Source organism: Helianthus annuus, chromosome 2 (genome assembly GCF_002127325.2).
Source record: "Helianthus annuus cultivar XRQ/B chromosome 2, HanXRQr2.0-SUNRISE, whole genome shotgun sequence".
NCBI lineage: Eukaryota > Viridiplantae > Streptophyta > Magnoliopsida > Asterales > Asteraceae > Helianthus > Helianthus annuus.
The window spans coordinates 21,700,382-21,709,278 of record NC_035434.2 but is presented as its reverse complement, the minus strand read 5'-3'; the positions used below and the strand labels follow the sequence as shown (position 1 = coordinate 21,709,278).

At 35.6% G+C, this 8,897-nt stretch overlaps 1 long non-coding RNA gene across 1 annotated transcript; it reads left to right on the top strand.

Annotated features, from left to right (window-relative positions):
* Positions 1-3,387: 3,387 nt before the first annotated feature.
* Positions 3,388-6,098, top strand: LOC110902619. Its single transcript, XR_002571279.1, has 3 exons — positions 3,388-3,521; positions 4,720-4,791; positions 5,751-6,098. It is a non-coding gene; the product is annotated as an uncharacterized LOC110902619 (long non-coding RNA).
* The last annotated feature ends 2,799 nt before the right edge of the window (positions 6,099-8,897 follow it).

Below are 8,897 nucleotides of genomic sequence, written 5' to 3'. Positions count from 1 at the left end.
ACAGATGTTCAGAACTGTTGAGCAGTGGTAAATCAACAGCGGTAAAAAACCTCTTCATTTAAAGACGTTGAGCAATAATAGATGTTCAGAACTTCTATTGTGTTAATCATTGACAATTCTTTGGAAACTGCTGTTGGGAATAACAGATGTTCGCACCAGTAGCAACTCAACAGTCGTTACAAAAAACATGAATTATGAGAAGAGACAATATCTTTAAACAGTGGATGAATCTTTTGCCAAACAGATGTTTTAAAAACAGCTGTTTTCAACAGACTTTTAAAGATTTTTTGTCAATTTTTTTCAAAATACCTATTTTTTAAGAATGTTCAGAAACTTCTATTGGGTTGATGGTTGACAATCCTTTAGAAACCGCTGTTGGGAATAACAGATGTTGGCAACAGTAGCAACTCAACAGTCGTTACAAAAAACAGGAATTATGAGAATAGACAATACCTTTAAACAGTGGATAAATCTTTTGCCAAACATATGCTAGCAACAATAGCAACTCAACATTTACAATAGCAGTTATCAACACTAACAACTGACGATGCTCAAATCAGTAAAAATAAAATGCTCTACAAAGATTAATAGAATTAAAATTTACATATCACATATGACGATAGATCAACAATTACATTAAGAACTGAACAACGAAATTTAATAATCTTCAGCTCTTGAACAGTAGCCCTATCCTCGTATACTTGATCCTCAACTTCCTTGATAAAGCGATACTTTAAAGCAAGAACCTACAGAAGGATATGATGACATTTTTAGCTTGTATATTTCTTCAACTCTGATGCAAAAGAAGGATATAATGGTAGTAAAACATGATGAAAAGCTTCTGCACTGTTTTTGAATTCCGAAGTGCAGAAAGACATCACCAAAACACCTCTTCAGCTTTTCAGCTCTTGAACAGTAGCCCTATCCTCATATACTTGATCCTCAACTTGCTTGATAAACCGATACTTTAAATCATAAGAACCTACAGAAGGGTATGATGACATTTTTAACTCTTGAATGTGGAGTAAAATTCATATATGTTATTTGTATATTTCTTCAAGTCTCATGTAAAAGAAGGATATAATAATCATAGTAAAAAGTTAAATATCAATAAACCGAAAGAACAAAAATAAAATTAGAAAAAAAAACAAATTCTCATAATTACCATTAACTTCTTCATTTATCATAAAGAAGTACTCCAGTTTCTGCACTTTAGACTTCAAAAACAGTGCAGAAGAACTCCCTACTGGTCGCTCGAAAAAAAAAAAGCTGAAATATATCAACACCTTAAAATAAATATGATCATCATATATCAACAGTTTAAAAGAATCCACAAACCTAAAATAACCCGCAAAGCCAAGGTTAAAGGTGAGTGTGTGAAACAGAGCTTCCATGAAACAACGATGTTGGAATAATGATATTGGAATAAAGAACTGTATATGAAGATTAACCGGCTCAATCATGAGAGATATGATCGCAAATATAAAGGAGAGAGATAAATTGAAATTTGAATGTGGAGCCAAATTCATATGTAGATATGAGCGAGGGAGATTTGAATGTGGAGCCAGATAATTATATCTTATTTATAGGATTAGAATACATATGGTTTGAATTTTGAATTTTGAATGTGGAGCCAGAATTTTGAATTTTGAACGTGAGAAGAGGTTTTTTTAATTTTCAATAAACATCAGTACTTTAAATTATGAATGAGGGCAGACCTTTGAGTATAAGGCATTATACAAATGGGCTGACCTTTGAAAAGGTGGATGTGGGCCAATTTTGAATTTTAAAGTCTTTTAATATTAGGCATTATGATGTAATAATGACATAAGAAAAGCCTTGTTGGACATGCTCTCTAGCTGACACATCAGCTTTTCTTATGTCACTTGGATTTCTTCTTTTATAGAAAGTATAGATATTCGTCGTTTAAAACGTGACGACGAAACATAACGCGGAAGCTTGAATCTTGATCGTGCTCGCTTTTTCGTTGAGCTTGATCGTCCTCTGGTACTATACATTATACCTACATTTCATAAAAACATGAAATAAGTTAGTTATAAGAGATTAAAACATGTTTATGTGAGTTCCTAATACTCAAACAAACAAACAACAAACACTTTCCAGGTTTTTTAAGTCGTCGGGTGTCGCGACGGTATTCATCAAAATGGTCGCGTGACGCGAGCCCCGTCGCGGGCCGCGACTGCATAGCGTAACCCCCGTCACGGGGCGTGAGGGTACGGTTTCGACAGAAGGATATTAAGCAAAACCTGCATATTTCCAGCCACACTTTGTTTCACCAAAATGAGCATAACTCACTATATTTTGATCCGTTTTACGATTCGTTTCTTCCTACGTGATCGTAATTCGACTCTCCATCACATGGAGTTAAAATCCGATATCCGGATTAACAATTTTCTAGGTTTTTAAGCCCTCGGCTTATTATCTTTTTACAAAGCTTTTGACCCGTTCATGATTTTATCAAACAAACATGTTTGTTACATTCAAATTCTCATGAACATCATATTGTAAATGTTTCCTATTCTACAAGGTTCAAATTACGGGTTTTTATGCATCATTAACCCGTTTATACGTATATGCTTATTTTGACCCATTAAGGAATTTTAAGCATTTTTAACTTATATCTCGCTCATTCTTTGCTTGCATTATATTTACATTTACGTATCAACTCGTCTTCCACCACAACTGTATTTGTGATGGATTTAATGTGGTAAACTATTTATTCTGAGTTCTACCCCTCGGTTTATCATTTTACGGAAAATCCTCATTTCGAGTCCTTTGACCCAAAAGTTTCACATCTTTCCCTTTTATACTCATCCTAAGGTTTTACTTGACCTTAATGCTTATTTCTAAACAATCCGTAAAGGTCGTTTGCTCAGTTTATCAATCCAGGGTGTTTTGGTCAACTTTAGCCTTTCTTTTATGACGAAGGACTTTCAAGAAATTATTTGACCAAAATCGCACATCTTTGCTAAAATTTTACTTACTCGTACCTCACTCGGGTCAAAGTATAGACTCGTTTTAATACCATGTTTTAATAACCGCTAATTAATAGCGACACAGTTATCCATTCGATATTTACTACTGTAAGCATATAACTCGACAAATAATCATTAGTCGATATTGTCAAATGGTGATATCTTCACCTTTTGTGTAACACCCCAAAAATCTTAGAATGAATTATTTGAATGTTTAAGTGTTTTAAAAGATTAGTTAAGTTTTAAATAAATGAAAGAAGTCCAAAAAGTTAGAAAAATCATACAAGAATGACAACTTAAAAACTACAAGGGCTGAACATGTAAATGCTTAAACTAAACAAGGAATAAATAAAAAGAAAGAAAGTGCAGTGTGTGTTGGTGGGGTGTGTGACGCAGGGAAAGGGGAGAAGAGGGGAAAACCCTTCTTCTCCAAATCATCAAGAACCTAACAATTGGAGGCGTTTATGGATGAAATTCGTATGCATGTGATCGATTTCTCAATCATCTAAGGGTTTCCAACATGTGGTAAGTTAGATTGTATGATTTGATGCTAATTGATGGAATGGGTTTGATTAATTTACGAAATTTAGTGAAATTAAGCATCAATATATGTTAGAATTATCATATGGAATGTGAATTATACAAGATTGATGTTAATTGGTGTTTGAAGATGAAACCCACTTGGGTTGGTAAAAGTGGCGACATGGGTATGTCACCCATGTCCAATCTTTGTTTAAATTCTTGATATATTATGTTGTATGTGATTAATCCTTGCTAGTTAGGTTGAACATGGTATGTAATTAGTTGGATATGTTGTATTGTTGATAATTGAAGAACTAGGAAGAAAAAGTATGAAAATACTTGTACATTAGGCTTAAAAATTTATATGCGCGCCAAGTGTTTGATGAAATGACTAGGTGAAGTTAGAAGGTGAAATTTGTATGCAAGAATTTGGTAGTTAGGTATAGAATGTGATAATGAGGTGTTTGATAGTGAAATTAGCATGAGATGTATGTTTTCATGGAATACATGTGGGCGTTAGTTAACGAGATGATTTTGGTAAAAAAAAAAAAGTATGTTTTAGGAGTTTGTACTCTATACTTGAATGGTGTGGTGCACCTCATGTGTCGGACTAGTTGTTCAATGGTAATCTAGAAATGGATGTACACTAAATGTGTAGCTTGTGGGTTTATTAGGAAAGAATGACATTGAAATTATGTTAAAGTACTAACTTTGAATGTGGTTGACAATTGTAGGATGATGAAAGCGTTAGTTGTAATGAATTGTTTATACATGTGTATGGTGTAATTAATTGATCATGCGATTGAATGTGTTCTAAAACATGAGTATGAAATATATATGGTATCGATATTATGGCCTACTACATCAATATGGACATAAGTTACTAAGTTGGGAGTTTGTATGCTTAATCGTTAACTTTCTAAAAAGTCAAGGAATAAGTTAATAGCATGGTTAGATTTACGAATATTAATGAAATATTATGAGGAATCATATGATATATGTTAGACTAATTATGTGCTATGTATAATGAGGAATTAGATTTCATAGATGTGGAACAATGTGATTGCCGATTCGTGTCTTATGCACGTTGATGAATGATTGATTAAGAAAAGTCAATGTAACTATGAATTTAAAATGGATGTTGATATGGAATAAACATATATACTAACAATGTCATGGGAATGATGGCATGAAAGGATAGGTATCGCATGAGCATGGAAGGCAAATGGGTCAAGAGGAGGCAAGAAAGCGAATGCGAATAGGAACGCTTAAGGTAACTGAATGTCAAACTTACCCTTTTGACTTAATATGTTTTGTTGTTTAGTAATTTATTTAGAGTCATGTAAGAGAGTATGAATTAAAGGTAATGATAAGGTAAGTCTAATGGAAAAGAGTCGAATGTGGTTAGTAAGTCGGGAAGTGCATAATAAAGATCAAACGGGTCAAATTAATGCGCATGAATAATATAATGTAATCGTAATTCTTAATGGTTAGGACTCTGGGGTAAGGATTTCTAGTCAATTATGTAAGGGAATATTTTACGGACCGTTAGGAACAAGTTTTATATGATTCGGATGTGTGTGGGACAAGATGTGGGAGTTTTAGTGATTAAAATGGGAGTTGAGTTGGGCACTACCGTAGCTTACGGTAGCCACCGTAAGCTATGGTAGGTTCTGGAGTCTTTTTGGTCACCGTAAGGCAGTAGCATCTCACCGTAAGGATTTTATGGCCACCGTAAGCTATGGTAGCCACCGTAGCTTACGGTGGAACTGTCACGCCCCGCGAAATAGTAAGCCAAGGCTTACCCGGCCCGTGAGGGACCGTGCTGCTGGCATTTTGCTGAATTGGTTTTGATATTCTGAGCATAGGACTTGACTAAAAAGGGTTTTCCAAGGCCTCATAACTTACGTTAAGAATGGTTTCGAATATAATTGATGTTAAAGGTCGTCGGTTAGTGAATGGACGGATTGTTTTCGTGTTAGTGTAGGAAATTTATAAGCATATATGTATAGGAATCTAGAAGGCACGTAGGTCGATTTGTATATCGTCTATACTATGTAAAGTTATGAACATGTCATTTCGGCATAAACCTATATCTAAGAAGTGGTAAACAGGAATTTGTGTATATATTCGTGAATAATTGTTTGTGCGTAGGAAGGGACATAGGCATGTATCAAGGCGTTTGAGTATTTACGATTACTAATGATGTGCTTGAGTTGGAATGTAATGCAGGTATGAGATTGTCAGGTTCATGAAGGAATGAAACCGGGTTTGGATAAAGAGTTTTTAAGAAAGCACTTGGACAATTCCACGTTTACTTCATAGAATGCTTTACGAATTTCTATTATATAGTTTAATGTTGTATGGTGTGTTAATGGCTAATGGTTGGGTTGTACGTGGTGTCCACGGGTATCGCTCGAGTTTTCTCTACCACTAGCAAAGTGAAGCACACATAGATCGAGTTGAGAGCAAGGATTGTACGGGAAAGAAAGGTCACATAGTTTGTTTTAAATAGGTCATGAAACCTTGATATAATGTAACATTGTGAATCCTTTCTAATGAATGTATTACAGTTTGTAATTGAGTCTTCATGTAATTAATATGACCTTTTAAGAATGAAATTTTTGGGCTCATATTTTCCGTTGTGTCATATTTAAGTTCTTACAAGTTGGTCTTACAGGGAATTGTTCATAATACGAACGGATCATGCCTGAATTTTGTTAAATAATAGTATGATAATAATACTTTTTCGGATTAGGAAATCTGGGCGTTACAAGTTGGTATCAGAGCCCTGGTTTTAGGGAAATCAAGTATGAGGAGGCAAATACTTGAACTCAAACCTGTGTGCTCTCGTGACAAGGAACCCGTACAATCCAAGACTCGATCAAGATCTAAAGGTAGAAGCGAATGTAAGTATGTATTTAAGTATGTATATGAAGAAACTAACATTATGTCATGTGTAAGGTAAGCATAGTTGTTTGGACAAGATGATCCGCGAGAGCGGTCTAGGACCGACACCAAGATACATAGTAAGATAAATTGGTTCCAGGTACGTAGATTCAATATATGTAAGTACAAGTAATGGTAAAACCTATCAACAGAAGAAGAATTTTAAATGAAAGATACTAATGGAAAAGTAATGAAGTTTTGAAAATGTTACACGTACTGAAAACTAATCCTTCGGACATAAGGTGGCGATTACACGAAGACACGAAACTAGTATGTGGATTGTGTACATGGCCAGTACACAAGAAACATATGACGTTCGTGAGACCGTGATAATTAGAATTAGGGAGTAGATGGACGTGAGGGTGTAGGGAAATGTAAGACTCTCAAGAAATTAAAAGTACCAAATACGAAAGAGAAAGTATGAATGATATGATTGAATCCGCGAGACGGATTCAAAACAAAGAATTAATGGAAAAGGTGAATGATTTGTTCAAATCCGTGAGACAGATTCGAAACATAGAAGGAATGAAGAATGTGAATGATACGTTCGAATACGCGAGACGGATCCGAAACATAAAAGGAAGGAAGGGTATGAAAGATATGTTAGAAACCGCGAGACGGAATCGAAGCATAGAAGTGAATGAATTATAAGAATGAAAGGTTTAAATTCGTAAGTAATTACGGACCAAACAAGTAAATATTCTTTAAAAAGTGGATATTACCCAAGTTATGTTTTAAAGTTTTATCTATATACATATTTATGTGAATACGTTGTATGCAAGGTGGTTGAAAGGACGAATGAGTTATCCGGGTCAAACGGAGATTGCCATTGAACCCGGTATGAAATGTTTTAAATGGTCAAGGCATATATTTGTAGGTGAGCATAATGTATGGTCATGTAATGTCACAAACTGGAATGAAATAGTCAACGCAAGGCATGGATTTGACTCGCGCTATGTATGTATAAAGGTTGTGACAGGAGCTTATAGCTCGACTAGAGGTAGGTGTGTTAGAATTAGGTAATTGGTGAATATAGATCAGAATGTAATTACAATTGGGCTTTCGAAAAGTCAAACTACAAAAGATGGTGAGATAACCATTAAAATGAAAGGAACAGTATATAAGAAATGGAATGTGTAATACGTTTTAAACATGTATGTAAGAAATTTGTGAAAGAGACTTAGGCGAACAAACACCATGTAGAATGCAAATGTGAAATGTTATGTGCTAACCGATAATTTTACAGATAAGAATGGTGGAATTCTTTAGTATGATGATAGCGGTAGAGCTGATGGAAGAATGCTCATGAGTGGGAGCGTATTACACGAATGAATAGGATGGATTCTGGTACGGAAAGTATCTATAAAGAAGTGGGTCGATCCGACTTACGGATCACTGACCTATGTAATGAAGTCGAGGTTAGTAAAATGTTTAGTTCTTGATTAATAAGTAAGAATCTGTAAATTTATCTGTACGTATGAACGGATTGAATGGTAGGATAATTATGGAATGGTATGAAATAATCGACTTCTAACGATCAACATAAGAAAATATTTATGTCATTAGGAAGAGGGTATAGAGGCCTTGAAAGAAAATTTGTATGAAGCTTAGGCACGACATGCCCGGTGGAGCTGTCACGCCCCACGAAATAGTAAGCCAAGGCTTACGCGGCCCGTGAGGGACCGTGCTGCTGGCATTTTGCTGAATTTGTTTTGATATTCTGAGCATGGGACTTGACTAAAAAAGGTTTTCCAATGTAAGGACCTTCAAAAATATCTCTAGTATACCTGTATATAAAAACCCGGACCCTAAAACCCTAACCTACATGAAAAATCAAGAAAAATCAGATTTTTGGGTTTTAGGCGGGCCGCGTAAGAGATAACTTAATGTCGACGCGGGCCGCTTCAACTTAATAACTAAACCGGATGAGTTTACGAGTCCGGGCGGGCCGCGTACAAGATGAAGGTAAATTAATGCGGGTCGCGACAACTCATAGTTATCCGGTAACGTAAACGGGCCACGTTTTGGGCCACCTGTTAAACCTAGCCCATGACTAATCAGGCCTACGCCTAGATTAGGCGGCAATGCGGGCCGCGTAAGGCCTAAGCGTAATCCCACGCGGGCCGCGTCAGGATCATTTTCAGGCTATAAATAGCCTAGCTCAGGAGCTTTCATTCCGTGTCGTTCAAATTCGTTTTCAAACGAAGCTTTACTGTGAAAAATTATAATTTTCATATAGTAGCAAGGTGCTGCCACATTACCGGGTAATAACTCGATTGCTATTACGATTCGATATCCGATCGATTAAAACTATCCAACGAGTGTTTAAGTGCTGCTCAATCTGGGTTTATACTTTGTTATTCGTCGTGATTCCAACAGGATATTTGAGCTATGCTCTGTTATTCGTTGTGAATCCGCTGGATATTAAGT